The following is a 16,957-nucleotide window of genomic DNA, read 5'->3' on the forward strand; positions in this document are numbered from 1 at the left end:
ATGCAAAATGGTGGCACCATTATATGTCCTCCCCCACATGCTTCTGTCTTACACATGATGAACCCTAGAGTGTCTGTATTTATGCCTTTCTGCACCTCGTGCTGTTTACATTCCTGACTAATAATAATAATCAATCAATCAATCAATCACTAAACGACAGATCTACAAGATCACAACCCATCACAACCCGTTGCAACGCATGCATTTTCTGTGAATAGATTTGGTGTAGGGGTGGTGGGGGGGTTGCTTAGGAAAGATCCCTGAGGGACTCCTCTGGTCGACAAATCATATTAAGACCGACACGCATTGTATCGTTGTGAATTGTGATATCATTGTTGGTTTGCGCTTTGAAAGGCTTAATAGGGTCCAAGTTAAAATGTTGTTGAACTTTGAGCGGACTGCTTCTATTTTTATATATTATGAATATTGTCTTCTGGGGGGGGGGGGGGGGGTCCCCTGGCACAAACTCTTTTCAGCTGGGGGTCTGCAGCTAAATAATATCAATTTGAGGGTCCTTGACACAAAGAAACCTTTGAGAACTACTGTTCCATATAGCTGCCATAGTTTTTGCTGTGTGTGTGTGTGTGTGTGTGTGTGTGTGTGTGTGTGTGTGTGTGTGTGTGTGTGTGTGTGTGTGTGTGTGTGTGTGTGTGTGTGTGTGTGCGTGCCTGTGCGTGTGCGCGTGCGCGTGTGTGTGTGTGGCACTCCGGGGTTTTGAGCTTTTCATTCCCGGCACAGATCATTGGCTTAATTAAATCATGAGCGCCGTTTTCTGAGTGTGACAGGTGAGCTAAACAGACGGTCGCGCTCTTCCTCCCCCCCCAATCCCGCGGAGACGGCACGTCTCCGAGCCTGGCACTAATGATTTCATTTACATGGCTAACGGGGCAGCGCTACACCTGTTCTCCGGCGCTCCAGCAGGTACCTCGGTAACCTTGAGACTCCCGGGTTTGAGGCCTCTGCCAAAAAGACTCCCGTGGCTGACTGGCTGTGTCTCCGTGCCACGGTTTAAAACTCTGTTGGTTTTTACTTAAATGCATAGGTAAAAATTATCTTATTATTATCTTAAAACAACAACCCAAAAGTAACAGTTTTGCACTTATGAGGTTTCCACCCGACGGAGGCAATATTAATCACAGTAATCATTGTTAAAGCGTTTGTTCAGTCAGGAGTAGTCTCCCCATCTCTCCAGCTCCAAAAAAAAGCATTTTCAGGCAAAACAGGAAAGCGTATCCATTTAATAGCTTCAAATTGGAACTGTTCCAGTTCCAAAAAAATGTTTTGCTCATTTCTTTATGTCATCACTTTCAATTCCACTCTCTCTCTTCTTGGAGGTCCCTGGCAGTGGCAGGCACAAAACATTTTCAGATGAGCGGTCCACGGCCAAACGCACGTCCATTTGGGGGTGCTTTGGCAAAGGAAACGCTCGCAGAACCGAACCACTGCTCCAGTAAGTTTCGCTGAAGCTTGGAAGCATTGTCTCATCGTGTCAGAGCATTGGGTTATGGAGTGCGAATATCTATTGTGCTTCTGCAGCTTATGGGGCGATAACGCAATCGCGGTTGCACTGCGGTTGACAGTTTCTTTGTCTTTTTTGTTGACATGAATACTTTATGACTCTGTGTGGTAAATAATTCACACAGTCTGCATGTAAGCGGTAGAACGTCTTTTTTGTTCACATGCTGCAATGGGTGGAAATCAATTATTTTATGAATAAGGGAAAAAGACTATACTGCGGGAAGTGAATCTTTCATACGTAAATCTTTCAGGAACATCAGACGATAAGAAGAGCACTCGTCGATGAGGTTGATCCCGTACGCGTTCCCGTGACTGTGAGCGTTATTTATGCCGTATCTGTCAGGTATAGAAACCTCACATGTCCAAACCGCTACTTTTCAGGAATTCAAATGCAAAAACAAGTGTGTCTTTTCACACCATGTTTCAATTGATTGATTGATTTCATTTGGTGATAATAAAAATAGCACAGAGAGCTACATTCCGACATACAAGTCAAAGCATCACAGAGGAGGAAAAGCCTTTCGAGTTTTTCCAAAACTAACAAACAAACAAACAAACAAAACGTTATGACAAGACATCACAACAACAACAACAACAACAACACAACTATAGAGAGTAGGACACGCCCCCCTCATCTAGACTGAGTGGCAAAGCATTGAGCAGCATTGAGAGTGTCGGAGTTTGGAAGCACTCGTTGTTTGAAATCACTCAACCACCTGTTTCTAAATGTCACATAATGCAGGAGGCAGCGAAATGTTGTGTTATTGAAAACAAGCACTTCCAAACTCCGACTCTTTTCTTTCTCCTTGACAGAAAGTAGCTCATAACGTTTCTACGGTGGATTTTTAGGAAACAAAAACTTAGAAAGAGGATAATTCAAGCTTTTCGTACAGCTGCAATGTTGGTGAGTTTAGCATTGTTTAATGCAATCAGGCAGGACTTTTCTGTTTGGATGAATGGGCTGTCAAGGCCAGAAAGTCTTTTTTGCCATTCAGTGGGCGTTCCCGCGTGACTTCCAGGTACGATGATGCCACTCGCATACCCTCTATAAGAGACATACATCAATACACCACATAACAGCACGAGCTCTTTCTAAAAAAACAATGTGCTCAATGCATTCTTCCAATTTTTATACCCTGTAGGTGAATCATGCAAACAACCCATTTCAACTAAAGTGCATATAATGTGCGTCCACTGCATCATATACCAATATGGTTCAGAGTTGATCATATCAAGGGCCACATCAAACCTTCTATTAAAGTGCATACAAAAGGTCATATACACCATTTGAGCAGCAGCAGGGCAAGGGGGAATGTACTGTAAGCTATGTAATAAACATATTTAACATAATTTAAAATTCTGCAGTCACTTAGAGAGGCTCTGTTTCCTCGAACAAACCAAGCTTGTACTTTGGATGCTTTTGTGATGCTGTAGTATGATCACGTAGTAAGGTGATAAAAACCCCAACAACAACAAAGTTAAAATAGAGGTGAGAAGGTTTCTGAGATGTTTTTATGTCGGAAAGAGGGTTCTTTCCGACAGCAACATTACATGACTATATGCTCTCCCGTGATTATGAGCGCTATACCGCCATACAGTGATTTGAGCCTAAAATCAGATCTTGAATACAACAAAACTTAAAACTCGGGATTAAACTGGAGTAAATCTAAAAGTGATTGGATCAGACTTCCTTCGGATACATGGCGAATGCATTCATTCCTTGCATTGTGCTTACACATGTGTATAAGCACAAAGCACTGAAGTCTTTCTGTCCTGTCTGTGTCGTCCTCCCCCCCCACACACACACACACACACCCACACCCCCATATGCTACATACGCTGAGGAGCTTTGGAACAAGCTTGAAAAATGACTTCCACCTACTATTTGACCCGGCTCCGTTCGCTACAATAGCTTAGGGGCTCTAAACCCAAACCAGCTGGGATTGCTCTGTGTTTCTCAGCACTCATGTCTAACCACAGCTCCCAGAGGCTCTGGCTGTCTCTCTCTCTCTCTCTCTCTCTCTCTCTCTCTCTCTCTCTCTCTCTCTCTCCCTCTCTCTCTTTTCCCACATTATCTGCATGCTTTAATGGCCTGCAACATGTCAAGAAGGCCTAGCTATCTGTCTGCTTCCTTATACCCTCCCCGCTGACAGCTCTGCCGGTGTCATCGTCCCCCTTCCCTCCCCAAGTCTGTGCTTCTGCGGTTCTGATCGATTGGTCCTCTGAGCCGGTGAGCCCCGCCCACCCCACCCGACACCTCACAGGTGGATATCGTTAACAGACACTACTACTCCACCCGACCGATGCTCTAGTTCCCTGTATAGTCTGCACTGGGTGGTACGAAGGTGTGCACGTACACACACACACACGCACGCACGCACACACAAACACGTAGACACACACACACACACACACACACGTAGACACACACATGCACGCAGCTCGCTCAAACAGTTTTATGAGTTGATAAATGCTACCAATGTATCATCCTCCAGGCCAATGTTCTGTGTGCATACTGTACACACATCGACACGTACGCAGTACGCACTCAACAGCGCACGCGCACATGCGCACACACACACACACACACACACACACACACACACACACACACATACATACATGCACGTGCACACACACACACACACACACACACACACACACACACACACACGCACACACTTTGGCTATTTAACCCTATAGAGACACAGTCTCAATGTGATTTTTCTGGTTAAATAAAGGTTAAATTAAAAAATAAACACAGACACACACACACACACACACACACACACACACCAGTGGTGGAAAGTGTAAGGTATCTTTACTTTCCTTCACTGGAGTATTTCCAATTGTCAAAATATTACTTTTCCAACACGTCTCAGGCCAATATTGTAGTTTAATTTGACGCCACTACAATTATATGAACATGTGAGTTACTAGTAACTTAGTAGATATTTATTATTAGTACAAAACATGCATTAACCACGTCAGCCATACTGTATATATACTTCGGCTATTTAACCTGCATAGAACATTAAACCTGGACGATTCTATTTTTTGTCATTTTCATAATGTTGCTGATGTCTGAGGTGGGCGGGTCTTTCAGTAGGCTACCTACATCATAGAAGGTAGGTTTGTTTCCCTGGGGAAGAAATAGATACCGCAACACTGGTATGAAAAACTCAGCTCCACTGGTTTATTGATTCATATTGGCAGTATACGTGTAGTGGCAAATATCACCCTAAAAAAACATTTTTTTCTTATATTTATACGATATACAGTAAGCTATACGATATACATTCCCCCAAAAAATGTAAAAACCTTCAAACATTTTCACAAATAGCAAAACAAAACAAAGCAGCCAACACTGTCATATATACGACTATAGGCCTATAAAATATGCGCTTATTATAATTTTTTTGCTTCCGCGCAACAGACGGCGAACACACTTGAACTACTCTGCATTGTTCTGCGAGAGAAGAATAACACGCAAGGTCAAAGAAACACGGAGCTTATCCATATTTATAGCTTTGTAGCCGAGAGATAAGATAAGATCTCAAACCAAATGTCAAGTGCAGCGTGCAGCGCTGGGCGATAGCATGGCCCTTATTTATCAAGCGAGATCAACACATGGCACGCAACGGCACAAAGTGAGGTTAACGCACCCTGCTGCTTTGCAACAAAACTCTAGAGTTGCACAGCTTGGGCTTTTGCAAAGTCTCTGGAGATATTGTATATTTGCCTGGAATTATGTTTTGAGGTATTCTTAGCCCAGTGTTTTTTATTTGATTGTTTTTTTCACTCGTTGAAATAATCAGTGCATAAATGAAATGAGATAAATTATCAAAAAGTTAGCATGTGGAGATAAGAGCCCGTTTCTGCCCAGCAGCAACCATAATAGTATACCCTAGAGTCTCTCCATCCTACACTATAGCTATACAGCGGGGGTCTGCAATGTTTATTTTCAGGCCAAGGACCTCTTAAGAGAGAGAGAGAGAGAGAGAGAGAGAGAGACAGAGAGAGAGAGAGAGATGAAGCAGGGAACCTCACTAATGTATAAAATTGTGTTGCAGCTCATATGCAAAAGTACTAGATCCGCAAGGTTGAAACTCGACGTGTTTTGACTCTAGCCCTATATATATTCAGCTATTAGTGTAGATTTCCGATTTTCCGTCTTACACAAACATGAAATTCCCATTGACTGAATGAATGGAGAATATACGTCTATATCTGGACGAGCAAATCGACATGCTACAGTATACGTCACGATGACGTACGATGATAAGAGCGCCCCTCACTTCACACAGGTGTGTTTTTTATTTGAATCCTGAAAAGTAACAGTCTTCCCGCCCGGCAGACATTTTCCATATTCTTCATATACGTGCATGCAAAAGATGTCGGCAGGCTTGTCCTGTGACCCTAAGAAATTGGTCCACGACCCATAAATGGGTCCCGGCCCACCGTTTGGGAAACCGTCGTCCACAACGGGTTGCAGCTGGAGAATTCCAAACATGTGGCCACTTTGACGCCACGCTCAACAGACTGAAGCACGCATACACAAGAAGGGCACATATGCGTGCAGGCAGGCTTATTGTGTGTGTGTGTGTGTGTGTGTGTGTGTGTGTGTGTGTGTGTGTGTGTGTGTGTGTGTGTGTGTGTGTGTGTGTGTGTGTGTGTGTGTGTGTGTGCGTGTGCGTGTGCGCGTGCGCGTGTGTGCGTGTGCGCGTGCGTGTGTGTGTGTGCGGAGCCGCGAAGACACAAGGGCACGCACACACAGATCTACATGCACACCACACATACACTTTCAGGATTCAGATTTTAAAAAAGGAGCATTTGGAAACACACTTGAGGATATGCGTTGCATCGTGAGTCGTGACACATTGTCTGTCTGACATTATTTATTAGGAACAATCCCTTGAGATGAACCATCTCGTTTTCAAGGGGGTCCGCAATTCAAAAAATACACTTCATACATATAGACACTTCTTTTACAAACAATTCAACCAGACAAAACAAAACAAGACAAAACAATACAATTCATAGATAAACAAGAAAGAAACAACAACAACAACAAAACAAAAACTGCAAAAAAAAAAACATTTCACATAACATGGACATAACGTCGTAGACTAACACAAGTCATGGATCATTGCATCATGGATCTGCTACAGTGATGATCAGTGAAAGCATGAGAGGACAGCACAGTTTTAAACAAATGAAAAGATGTTATTGAACGAATATGGACAGGTAGATTGTTCCAGTCACAATGAGCTTTGAACATTTAATTTTTTTTGCCAACTGATGTGGGTATATTGAAGTAAACCTGTGAGCAATGTCTAAGTTGATGTGTAGAAGTGTATGGTATCATAAGCTGTTTCAAATACTGTGGATAATTGAAATGAATACATTGAAAGATGAACTGCAGCTTGTAGATTGACTGTTTTCAAATGGCTGAAATATACTATACATAAAATTATACTGTAGGTCTGAAGTGGTTAATGTATCATGTTTTGTAATAATAATACAAATCTACAAAGTAACTTTAGTAACTAAAGTTTTCAAATAAATGTAGTGGAATAAAAGTATATTTGCCTCTGGGATGTATAGTGGAGTAGTACTGGATTTTGGAAATACTCAATTAAAATACAATACTTAAGTAAATATACATTCCACCACTGCTTTTGTGTGACGCTGTAGTAACGTATGGCATTAATTTACGAGAAAAAAAATGGAGATAAGAGGTTTCTACTTGTATACTGTATATACCCGACAGCAACGATATATACAAACACAGCAGTTGTAAACCTTGTTGTGCACGCGGGCAGACACACAGTATAGGCTATGCGTTGCGTGCAGCCGTGCACGTTGACTGAAGTGGCAGCATGTGATGTGATGCATTTTGAGGACGCAGACCGGAGACAACTCGCCAAAACAAGGACGTGTATACCGTTCGCCCGGAATTGATAACAATCCTCGCCACCCACATTCCTGGATAAGCGGTGCCAACGTTGGCCGGATAAACAATGTCGTAAGCAAATAAGTCACAGTCCTCCTCCTATCATCATCATCATCAACATTGACACACAGTCACACAGGGAAAAAATCCAGAGTGCAAGTTTAACAATGGATCCTTTTGAGGTCCATTTATACACGTACACTCTTAGAATTGCATTATTTCTGAGTGATCAAATATAGAGCATCCATACTGCATAATCTTTTCAATCGCAATATATCAAAATAAACTAGTGCACGGGGGGGGGGACGTATACACGCACGGTGCTCCCGCAGCCTCCACCAGAGCCTATAACATAATGCCGCGTGTTGTTTGACATTGACTTAATTCCAGGTGCATTTGATCCTCAAGAGAAGATGGATGAGCAGAAATACCAACGCGGGGGAGACCCGCGCGGCCCGAAGGAAAACAAACCATGAGACAATCAAGCTTCTCTTCAGAACCCAACGCCGTGTTTTCAGACTCTCAGAATGCCAGGCGCGAACAGACGAGCGTTTAGTAAAAAAGGCTATAGCGGCGTGGTTTCCCGTCCGTTCAGAGGCGAGGAGGAGGGTGAGGACAGGCGGCCGTCATCGCCCCGCGTAAACACCTCTGCTCCCTCGTCCCATCCATGTTGTCCTTTCTTTCTCCCGACGTCTCCCCTGGTTGCACCGACGCCCTTAAGCTAACCTCCTCCTCCTCTCCTCCGTCGTTCTTTCACATGATGCTGGGCTACTGTACTGTCCGTGGGGCGATGAGAGATTTACAGGCCCATGCGGGCGAACGAGGTCTGGGAACATGGACTCTCTTGAGTCAGAGAGAGAGAGAGAGAGAGAGCGCACGTCGTGATCTCTATCTGCGACAGTGAAGTATGCAGCAGCTACAGAGCTATGTATCATTTCCACCGCAGCATGACAAGCCATAAACTCTTCCTGGACATGTTATAAAAGAGGCGTGGTGGGAAGAAGACCAGATGGGCAGGCCCAAAGATGTCGGAGTTGACTCTCCTCAAACTTGAAGTATAGTGCCGCAGATTGATTGTATAGTGTCTAGAGGTCTTGTATTTCTACATTTGTTTCCCTATATAGGTCTGTTTCTTGGTGCCATGGGTCTGTTTGCCCCATCTGTACCTCATTTGTGTACAAGTCTTGTCCGTCTGTCAGTCAGTCAGTCAGTCAGTCAGTCAGTCAGTCAGTCAGTCAGTCAGTCAGTCAGCCAGCCAGCCAGCCAGCCAGCCAGTCAGCCAGTCAGTCAGTCCTTGTTGAGTCATTGTTTGTGTCACATGCTTTATAGTTTGTCTTGATATGTGTCCTGTATTACAACCACACGCCTCTCCTGGCTGTCCTGCATGCGTTTGGGGTTCTCACCTACTGTAACGTGACAAGTATAGTGGCCACTATTTCACGTTAAGGACCCCCACATGTACATGTATGTGTAGTTATAGTCGAAAGCTTGGCAGAAAAAAGACTCGCTCACTGTATGAAAAATGAAGGAAAACTCCTTAGACCGAGACTTAAGAAAACATTTTTTTCCTTTTATTTTATCATGCTCATAAAGTGTTCTGTGCTCAAAGTGCAATTCAAAAGCAACTCCGCTAACCGTCGGTGGTATATCGAAGGTCTTAGGACTGAAAAGTTTGCTTTTTAATTGCTCTTTGAGCACAGAGCACTTTATGAGCATGATGAAATAAAAGGAACAAAATGTTTTCTTACGTCTCGGTCTAAGGAGTTTTCCTTAATTTTTCATACAGTGAGCGAGTCTTTTTCCAATGTTTTTGAGACCACCACTCCTGTAGTCAAGGACAAAGAAAGGCGCAACAGTTTTCTCAGTGCTTCTGTGTAGTTAGAACGCCCATCTGAAGAAAAAAAAGAGGGGGGAAAAGGAAAGAAAAAAAAGAGAAATATATTATCGATTTTTAACGATTTGTAAAACAATATTTGAATGTAATAGCCAAAGTGTAAGATAGGGTTAATTATATACAGTCTTTCACTCAATCAATACAATTCATTGGCAAAGTGCTTCCAGGCTTGTATGGATTATGGTTACAGTCGCAGCTGTATAGGACTCTACTGTACAGAAGAAAATCATATATATAGTATATAGTGAGTAGCAACACATACTGTACTTCCCACAGAATGCACAAACCCATGTGACTTTGAAAACATAACCGCAACGACAAAAAAAGACCATACCTACTGGGAGAAATACATCCATCCATCTTCAACCGCTTATCCGTAGTCGGGTCGCGGGGGCAACAGCTCCACCAGAGAGCTCCAGACTTCCCTCTCCAGGCCAACACCAGCGACTTCCTCCTGGGGGATTCCGAGATGTTCCAAGGCCAGTGAGTCAATGTATTCGAGAGAAATACAACAATGTGCGAACACAGAAGCACGATTTGTGAACTGTTGCGACAAAGGAATGGCTAGTCAGTAGAATACAGCCACCCTGAGGACTACTCTGTAGTCCACGTACTGCACATGTAAACATGTACACAGAGCTGCTCACCTTTAAACACATTTCAAATCTGAGGCTTTTTTTTGGTATACTATTTAACTAGTTTTTCTCTAAATAAGCTTTGAGAACAAAATGCTGCTATTTTGTCCCAAAGTGACTGCTGCTATTTGTTTCAAAAAGCTTTATAACCTGTATGTATAACATGTATTCCTATATAACGTAGCCTACTCAATACGACAACACAATGCTGTACCCCCTGTACTCCAACAGTTTATGCATTTTTAACAGTTTCTTATTATATTTTTATTATACACGGCAATGTAAATGTATGTTTTCTCATGCCAATATTAAAGCTCCTCTGTGATTCAGTCAGTGATATATAGGGACGGCCGTGCCCGATATGGTGTTTACACTGAAGCGGAATGAAACTTGTGAACCACCGCGCCGCGTTATCTTGTTTGAACAGAACTCCCGAGACGCGCGCGCTAGCTGGAAGTGTGTCCTCGCGATGTGCAAACCAGACAGAGACACACACACACACGAGGGAACGGAAGAGAAAAGGGCCGAGATGAAAGCACATGCAGCGCACAAAGGAAGACTGTGATCGAGACGTATACAGCATAGACAGACATAGCTACTTCGAAAATACCCGGTCTGTCCCACGTTTCTAGTTACAGGCTATATGCTCAGGTGCAACGTACGAACACCATCTTTAGGGAAATCACAGAATTCAATGACACAAATGCTAATTTCCTCCCACGCAATAGGCAACGTTTGACCTCCGAGTCAACCCAAAGCTGATTAAACACGCTTGAGGCAACATTTTGTCGGATTTACACTTCCCTCGCACTCTGGTGTCGCGTAATGCCGATCTACAAGATCGCAACGGGCCGTGATGCGACCTGCATGCGAGCTTGTAGAGTTGATATTTTTTCCTGAACATTTCGAGATTCATTGATGGCTCAACTTTCGCCGACCAATACCAATTCTCAGCAGTGAATTAGCGCACCTTCACATATCGAGCTGTCCCGGACATCGATCCATTGTTTTAATTGTACATTTATCAATCGATGTGGCAAACAATTAGCCTGGGGTCTCTGAACACAACCTGAGTGCAGATTAATCTATTTGTTTCCTCCGTTATTCAGAGGGGATCTTATTACAGAGAGACCTAGAGTATTTATGTGTATTAGAACCATTCTCTCATTATAGCCTGTGTTTCAGGTCTCAACCCCAGTGTTTGTATATCACAATTATCAATTATCAGACACACAGTAGGAAATATACAAGATTATCAAAGCAAAAGTAGCAGATCTACAAGCTCGGTGTGACAGAGCCTCTGTCAGAGTAATGTAATGTACAATATACATTCATTGTATTGTTGCTGTATATATAACGGGTTGATTCTCAGTCCCACAGAAGGTGCACATTCTGCTGTGACATGTGAATTAATATACTGTTTATCTATGCAGATGCTGTAGTTGGGAAGCTGCCTTGATGGCCTGAAGAGAGCTCTGATTGCTTGTGTTGTTAAATGCCTTGTGATTCGCTGACTGCTTAGCCAGGGGTGGAGTCAGGAGTCTATATAAGGGGGAAATGGCTCAGTAGAGTTTGTGCTGCCATGGGGAGAGGTTGACACCTGCACCTCTCTGTTCACAGTTAAGTTGTGTTATGTTGTTTGAGTTGTTTTCAGTTCTTTATTTTCTTTATTATTCACTATGTTGTCCAGGCCTGGAACTTAATTCAAACTTATCTTCACCTGCAAGTCTGCCTCATGTCCAATATGTCATTTTAAAGGTTTTATTACTGACAAAACAGCCGATACACAATCCCACTTGGTAACAATTGGTGGCAGTGGTGGGATTGTAAAGCCTCCCAGGAGGAATTGTCAGTAGAAAACCTAAAATGGCTGGACGAGGGCGCGGTAGCAAACCATTACGACCTACCCGGAAAAACCCTGTGCAGATGACAGAAGAGGGTGAGGAGTCTGAGGAGGAGCCTGAGGAGGAGCCAGAGGATATATGAGCTGGTGCCTGGGGTGAGTGGGGGAGGGGCCACAGCATCAGATGGATCCCAATTAGCGGCGGACCAGCACCTGGTGCTACACCCAGATCCTTCAGTAAAGCCAAAGGGGCCACCTGAGAAAATCCTTCCAGCTAAGTTAAGTACTACTCCTTCACAAGGGGACCTTCCTTTTGGGCAACAATTTATGAATGTGTCATTTTGGGTCACATTGAATGATGTTCATGTTTATTTATTTGATATGGACATAACAATTGCATTGCTCATTGCACAGGTATTGTTTACAGTGTGTTAGCACTAGTTTTCACCACCTGTCCAAGTTAGTATATAAGATCAAGTAGGAGATTAACTTACAATACAATACAATGGACAAACTAAGTACAAAATAAGTACAAAAAAATAACAACAATTGCATGTCAAGGAGGACACACCGTCCCCCCACTAACCAGCCAACTTCACGCACGCTGCACGCACACGCGCAGGCACGCACGCGCGCACACAGGTGGGTCTTTCATAACTGCGGCTCTTTTCAAAATGGAAATAAAAGCAGGACGCTGAGTGATCAAACAACATGACATAATATGGCTCTTTATTTCAATTTACTGCGTCATGTTTGCGGCTTCTCCAATGGAACACGTTGTAAATGCGTTGTTGTTCCTAAGAACTCTCTCTCTCTCTCTCTCTCTCTCTCTGAGGTGCCCTCTGTTGTTGCTGTGCCCAACTTCCCCTGGCACGTACACCAGTTAAGTGACAAAATTGTCAATATATTTAGTTTTCGACACCATTAGCTAAAGGAAAAATGTCGTCATAGTTTTAGTCGACAAAATCAAACGTTGCACCGCAGCATCCACGACATGTCACGAGATCGGCTATATTTCGTACCGGCGTGCGACAAACTTTTTAAACAGGCCTTAATTCATAGAGAGAATATGCGTGTGACATCATCGTCGTCACACCCGGAAGTTTATGCGCGCACGGCCAACTGAGTGGTAAAAAAAACGACTTTCTGGCCTTGACAGCCCATATATACATCCAAACAGAAAATGAGTCCTATCGGATTGCATTAAACGTCATTAAACTCACTTTGACACTCGTTTTGCTACTCACTTTGTGCATGTGCATATACCCTATAAGTCTACACTACAGTATAGACAGAGCCCCGGCCACCCAGATGCACAGCTCTGACTAGACGAGACACAGCGATGGTACGCCTGCCTTTGTGGAGCGTAACGTTAGATAGAATCACACGTTTAGACATGCAGGTGGCACACACACACACGCAAATAATGCACGCACGCACGCACGTGCCTAAGGGCAGAAGCCCTTCTAACAATGTAGCAGTTTGTTTGATCCCTTATCCCTCAACGCGGTTTTTTTATCAACACAATTCTGCTGCTTTTATCACGTTCTCTGTCCCGGATCTTTTCTTCCTTCCATCGTCCCTTCCCCCCTCCCACCCACCCACCCACCCACCCCAAAAAAAGTTCTGTGATCATTGCTCTATTCATTCCACCTCTGCAACTGTGCAGCTTCTGCTGAGATGTGCAGATTGTTTGGGGGAGATGCATGCGAATGTGCTGAACACAGGGGGGTTCGCTTTGTAGGCTATATACTTTATGGATGACATGGTGCAGATGTCAAAATTGGTTGTAATAACTTTGTTGCATTTGCTGTTAATGCTCAATCAACTCTACAGCTTTATAGCCACTTTCGACACGACTGGCGCATACGTAGGTATATAGGCTGTCATTATAGGGAGAAAATGCTCTCCCAAAATGTCATTCAACATTCAAAACGAATGTTCGAAAGGAGCAGATAAAGCTGATCTACACGCTCACAACGTGTCACATCTCAATGCGTTGTAATTATAATATTACAGTATTTTCACCTCTGTTGTACGACTAATTAGGTCTTTAGTGCAGTGGTTTCTTTGGTGCAGTGGTTCCCAAACTTTTTCATGTCAAGGACCCCCAAATTGACGCTTATTAGCCCACAGACCCCTATTTAAAAACATATGCCAGGGCTTCTCAACCCGTTTAATTTCCCCAGTTTGACATGCAGAGAATTGCAGACCCCCATTGAATGGCATTTCTATCTCTGGGACCCAAATTTATATGATAGTGTACAAATGGTCCATTTGGTTCCATGTGTACACTCTCAGAGTATTTAAGGGTCCATGTGGTTCCATGTGTACACTCTCAGAGTTACAGACCCATTTAAGGGTCCATTTGGTTCCAAACTATCATTTAGCTGCAGGGGACCCCCTGGGGCTCCTTCAAGGACCCCTGGGGGTCCCCGGACCCCACAGTGGATAATTAAATGTTAATCAATGACCACTACAGTCTAAAAATGCATGAATGTGCCCTTCAACTGAAGAATAAATTGTTAAGTAAAGTGTCTTTGGAGATATAGACAATATCTATTTTTTTTTTTTTTTAAAGGAAAAACGTTTCAAAAGCTCCCAAAACAATACAACGTTTCGGCTTCATGAGGGGCCTGTCGGGTATTATTCAAGAGAATATCTACTATTGTCCCAGAATAGACTGAACTTGCGAAACGTCTTGTTGACTCTAATAATACTCCTGTGTTTGTTTCTTCAGTTCGTCTCAGGTGAAGGGATTTAGACGTCTGGAAACGGCACTCTTACTGTGCCTGACCTAGATGATGTTGTGCTCATTCACTGTCAAACAAAAAAAAAACTGCTGCCATCCGCTCCATAGATACAGCACTTTGAGAAAGGCCTTTATCTCGGGCCTCTGTGTCGTCCTCGTTCTGCGTCCGTCATCATGGTATTTTCAATGTCAAACTGATTGTTTGTTAGTTAGTTAGTTAGTTAGTTAGTTAGTTAGTGAGTTAGTTTAATTTATTGTCCACGTGTGGAAATTCGTCTTCGGTCTCAACAGTAAAAAAAACAACAGCAACAACACTTAACACAATTATTTTCTCATGGCAAAAAAGTGCAGGACAACAGTGGCAAATACATTGGAAAAACAAACAAATCTATAGCGAGACATGTTATCATTTAGTGCCTTAATGGCATTTGGTATGAAGGAATGAAGGAAGAAATGTTACGGTTAGCTTTTGGTACTTTGTACCGTCTACCAGAGGGAAGTACGAACTCCCTGCAGAGTGGATGAGAGGGGTCGTTTGCTATTTTGATAGCTTTTTTGCTAAAAAAAATTGCTAAAGCACAGCGAAAGGCTCCTGTGATTATCAGCGGTCGGGGAATCGATCGTATAGAACCCGTCCTTGTCCGACAGACACGTTAGAGCGTGGTTACAGGACAAGCTGTCCTCCCCCATTGAGAAGCATGTTAAATGACGGGACTTCTCCATGTAAAATAATCCATCATTTAGATGAGAACTATACGAGGAAATGACAGAGGGAGAAATCTACTTTTAACGACCACCCGGCGGGAGTTTTCATGTTGCATGGTAAGACTATACGGTCATTTGTATTATTGCCATCACCTGGGTGGGTCAGTAACTTTCTCGACGTTAAGCTGTGTACGTGTTCAACAACACAACCATGCAAAATAACACTGACATAGCTATTATTAGGTGACGATAGCTTGACCTGCATAGCAACAGTTGCTGAACTATTTGGAATGGCATGGGACAATCGCTTTTTGGGGTGTGATTTACTACTTTACTACTACTTACAAGCCTACAAAAAGTCAAAAAACGAAAGAAAAAAAAGCTGGCAGTGGGTGTATTATTGATGTACTCGGGCAGTGAATGAGTTAAGCTAACTACTGATCCCATTTTCAGCCTATGAGTCAAGGCACACACACGTCCTGGCTGCATGGGGTGTGCGTGTAGCGCTGCTGTGTGCACAGGACTTAGCTCACTGCACATCATTGGCTCAACATATCCAGCAATTGCAAGGTTCACTGCCCGTGAGCATGTGCAATGCCAGTATATGCACATACCTGGGGTAAAAAAAGAAAAAAACATAACAAATGAACAAAACAGAAATGAACCTATATTTGACCTTGTTTGGCCTGCTCTTGCGGCTCACTTACTCACTCTTCAAAACCATGGGTGTTTATGTAACTCTGGGTGTAATTCTGTATGTGGCTTTTTTATATAAATGCATTTTAAAGTCACACTCTGACCTTCTTTTACTCTGAAAGTGCTTGTGGAGGGAGGCACACTCTATATAGAGCGTCGCAGTCCCGCCCCCTTTCATGACGACGCCAGGCCCAGGAAATAGTTTTTCCCATAAACATTTCAAAACTTATTTATTTAAAGACCTTATAAGCGTCGTACAGAGCCAACTCTTGTCGTGACAAATCATGACAACAAACAACAACTAATTACAAAGAAGAAAAACAACAAAAGTGTTGTAACCTGCCGTTTTCTCCTTCTTTCTAATTATTTATTCAGCCTGAAAATGTGTGTTTGTTGTCATGATTTGTCACAACAAGAGTTGGCTTTGTCCGCGGCGTAAACGTCTTTAAATAAATACTTTCTGAAAAGTCTATGAGGAAAATGAACGGGGATTTTTCTTTTCCGGATCTCTCGAGGGGGGGGGCGGGACTTCGACGCTCTATAGAGGCCCATGCAGTCAACATGTGATTCTACTTTGGGAATGACTGACATGACCAGTAGATCTCTGTATCTGTCAGTCCGTAATTGTCCCGTATACAGTAGATTATATGCCCATATTTGTGAGTGAACGCAGCATTATAAGAGCAGTGTGTGGCATCTTGCTTGTTTGAGCATGCATGTAACAACCTGTTAGGGTATTTTTTACACTCGGAGATAAACGAAAGCATTAACATTTTTTCGGCAGCGCAGCTGAACACACATAGATCTCTCTTAAGAGCAGACAAAAAAAAAAGTATAGAGCCGGGGAGCTATTACTGTCTGTCAGCCAAATCAAACCGGTTTCATGAGCTTGTTTTACATATAGCTTTGCACATTTCAAAGGCTTTTTGTGTAGTAATCACCCCAAGGAGGTTTTTTT

Source organism: Protomyctophum bolini, assembly GCF_963924005.1.
Source record: "Protomyctophum bolini genome assembly, chromosome: 8".
NCBI lineage: Eukaryota > Metazoa > Chordata > Actinopteri > Myctophiformes > Myctophidae > Protomyctophum > Protomyctophum bolini.